The sequence below is a fragment of the Molossus molossus genome, unplaced genomic scaffold (assembly GCF_014108415.1).
Source record: "Molossus molossus isolate mMolMol1 unplaced genomic scaffold, mMolMol1.p scaffold_m16_p_14, whole genome shotgun sequence".
Classification (NCBI taxonomy): Eukaryota; Metazoa; Chordata; class Mammalia; order Chiroptera; family Molossidae; genus Molossus; species Molossus molossus.
Window position 1 is genome coordinate 34,924,858 of NW_023425349.1, and position 4,033 is coordinate 34,928,890.

Consider the following 4,033-nt stretch of genomic DNA (forward strand, 5'->3'; position numbering starts at 1 on the left):
TTTCCTATAGAGCCTATCTCCAGATACAGTCACATTGAGGGTGAACTTCAACTTATGAATTCTGGGGGGACACAATTCACCACGTAGCAAAATCCAGTTCTAAATCCAAGATCTCAGGCTGACACCCATTCCTTTTCTAGTTTTGTTGTTATCTCATCTCTCTATTCTACAACACCTGAAAAACAACACCAACACACCTGACTGGTCAGAATAGGCTGGGTTATGCTGCAGTAATAAATGACACCTATGTCTGAGTGGTTTAACACAACAAATATATTCTACATGCATACCAAGCCTGCTGTGGGTCTAGGCGGGTCTTTAGTGCAGCTGTACTCCATGTGGTGGTTCAACATTCCAGGCTGCCTTGAGCTTTTGTCACACTCTTTCATCTCAACACATGTTTCTACGATCGTTCCAGCCAAGGGAAACAGCAAGGAGAAACTTGCTTAAATGCTCTATCCACAAATGACACAAATGACATGCCATTTCTGCACACAGTTAATTGGCCAAAGTAGGTCACACAGCCATGCCTAACTTCAGGTGATGACTGCCAGGAGGAAAAGTAAACCACAGTCTTGCTGAGTAGCAGTAATCTCACCACAACAACCTATATTCAAGAATGGAATAAAGGAGGATGAAAGAAAAGGGGAGTCAGTTGAAGAAATAGTGATATTTCACAATTCAGAAGGAAAGAAGAATAAAAGCTACAGTCAATAGTTCTGAAACTGGTCCTGGGGCTTAACTAGCATGTATTGCTTTGTTTTATTTTTTGTTGTTGTTTTCATTAATCCTCACCCGAGGATATTTTTCCATTGTTTTTTTTTTTTTGTTTTTGTTTTTTTTTTTTGTAGTGCAAGAGAGGAGGGAGAGAGAGAAGCATCGATGTGAGAGAGACACATCAATTGGTTGCTTCCTGCATGGCCCTGACCAGGATGGGGGAACCAAATCTATAACACAGGTCCGTGCCCTTGACCGGGAATCAAACCTACCACCCTTTGGTCTATGGGCTGACGCTCTAACCACTGAGCAACCGGCCAGGGCTAATTTTGTTTTTATATTAGTTTTTTTTATTGCAGTGTAACAAATTGACACAGATCTAGCAGCTTCAAACAATCCAAATTTATCATCTCTCAGTTTCTGTGAGTCAAGAGTTCAGGCACATATTGACTGGATCCTCTGCTCAGATATCAGCCAGGACTGCAATCTCATCTCAGGCTCAGAGCCCTCTTCTAACTCACTGAGTGCTGGCAGTTGTGATTGTAGGACTGAGGACTTGAGTTCTTAGAGCTGCCTGCCGCTACCTGCTACATGACCCTCTCCAAAACATGGCAGTTTGCTTCTTCAAAGTCAAATGAGAGTATCTGTTGCTGCTTCTTATTTCTTATCTCTAGACACTTTTTAAAAGGGCTTGCCTGAAAATATATATATAAATAAATAAATAGGCTTGCCTGATTAAGTCAGGTCCACCCAGGGTAATCTCCCTTTTGACTACTTCAAAGTCAACTAATTAGAGACCTTAATTACATGTGCAAAATTCCTTCGTTTTGCCATATGTAATAACCTCATCCAATCATATTCAAAGATCAAAGGTTAAAAATCCCTTCAGAGAAAGATTATACAGGGCATGCACACCAGGTAACAGGGATCTCAGAATTCTGTTTACCACACTTCCTCTGTTACTCATTCCCTTTACTGCCAACTGGCACTTCAGCGGGGTGACATTCTGTGCCTGCTAAGATACAAACCTTCATACCCAAAGATTAGTAGCCTGCCTACCTGGTGGTCCTGCCTGATTAAGGTTACAGGAGTCTTCCATTAACTTTGACCACTGGGCATGGCTTCACCAGGAGGTGCCCCAAGTACCCCAGGGATTACCCCCATACATACAGCCTCTTTCACCAATTACCCTTCCCCTGCCTCACCCACACTGGGATTAATCACAAACCCCTGTACTTCCTCTGAGCCTTTGCTTCCTATTCCTTCTGCCTGAATGTCTCTCCTCCTGCCTCATCCATCTTCAAGGCTCTGCAGAGCTCCCCATCCCATGAAGCCTCAGAGCCCCCAGGGCGCGTCATCTCGGGCCACGTCTGCTTTGGGTTCCAGGGCACTTGTTTCCTGCACTTCTCCCAAGCAAGCTCAGTCCAGGCCCAAGAACCCTGGGATCTACAGTGGCCCAAATTGCAGGAAGTAAAGGGAGAGATTGTTCAGGAAATTCTGGCAGTGGCTTTACTTCAGGCTCCAGAGGGCAGGATGCAGGGGAGGAGGGGTGTATTATTGTTCAAGATTTCTCCCATTCTGATATCCTGTTACCTTCACAAGTTCTGTGTAATGTTCTACCCACACTCTGGGACTGAAGGGCCCAGCTCTGTGCCTCTGGCCAGGAACCTCTGGATAGAGATAGAGGGTTTGGAGAAGGGTGGGGTGTGAAGCAAAGCTCTTCCCAGGATCAGGGACTTTCAAGAGCTGATTCATCTGGTTTCTTGCTCTTTTCCAGCTTCTTTCGGGAAGACAACCCAGACTCAGGCCAGAGTCCCCCTTCCACAGCCCAGGAGCCCAGCTCCTGTTTTCTCTGTACACTAGACGCCCTCTGCAGGCCCTGTGAGGTTCAGGGAGCCCCACATTCTCTTTTCCTTATGCACTGGACGCCCCCTTCAGGCCTGTGAGGTCGAGAGCCACAAAGTGATGGATTGAACAGCTAGAACACACACACACACACACACACACACACGTGCCAACACCTTCATCTACCTACATGTCCATACACACACACACACACACACACACACACACACAGTCATATAATTAATCACACAATCACTTACATGCATCAAGGACACATCACAGTTATTTAAGCATATAATCACAATACAGACATAAGGACACATACAGATACACATACATGATTACACATAGACATGGGCACACAGACACATAGACACAATCATTTCTCCTAGAAAGGAGTATTTGTTTGGGAGAAATAGGTTGAAAAGCCACCTGAGGAACAGAGTGATATTCTGAGTGATGGACTTAATAAAAGGGTGGCTAAACTGCTTCTAGGTCTAATGGACTTGTTGACTGGAAGAGCCCTTTGTTATGCTGGGCACTGGAGTGGTTATCAAGTGCAGATAAGAGTTGGGGCAGAACTATTAAAAAGAGAACATCGGAGTTTGCAAGAGCTTAATCTTTATAACTTGTATGAAACCACATTCTTTGAAGCTGGATTCCTGAACTCAGCAAGCCAGACTGAACTGTCCTCACTGCATCCCAGGACACCCTGAAAAGAAAATGACCTCCTGATACTGGCAATACATGCTAGGTGATAAATGAGAAATGAGGATGGACCTTAACCTTCACTAAGTGCCCATTGTGAGTCAGGCACATATACTTCTCACAAGATATATATTATTCCCATTTTGCAGATGAGGAAACTGTCACCTATTTCCTCATCTGTCCAAGGTCATAAAGCCAGATTCAAACATAAGAGTTTGAGTATAAAATCCTGTTGTTTCCACTACATTACAATGGCAAATGTAAGGAATACATGTTCCCGTTCCCTACTCAAGGTCCCAACAATAATACTGATCTAGTCCAGCCAGTGTGGCTCAGTGGTTGAGCATCAACCCATGCACCAAGAGGTCACCGGTTCAATTCCCAGTCAGGGCACATGCCCAGGTTGTGGGCCCAATCCCCAGCGGGGGGGCATGCAAGAGGCAGCCAATTGATGTTCTCTCTCATCGATGTTTCTACCTCTCTCTCCCTCTCACTTCTTCTCTCTCTAAAATCAATAAAGGAAAAAAATGTTTTTAATAATACTAATAATACTGATCCAAACCAGGGATTGGCAAACTATGGCCCATGGGCCAAATCCAGCCTACTTGCCACCTGTTTTATAAATAAAGCTTTATTGGAATACAACCATGCCTGTTCATTTACATGTTGTCGATGGCTGCTTTGGGGCTACAACAGCAAAACTGAGTAGTCTCTACAGAGACAGTATGCAAAACCTTAAATATTTACTATCTGGACCTTTACA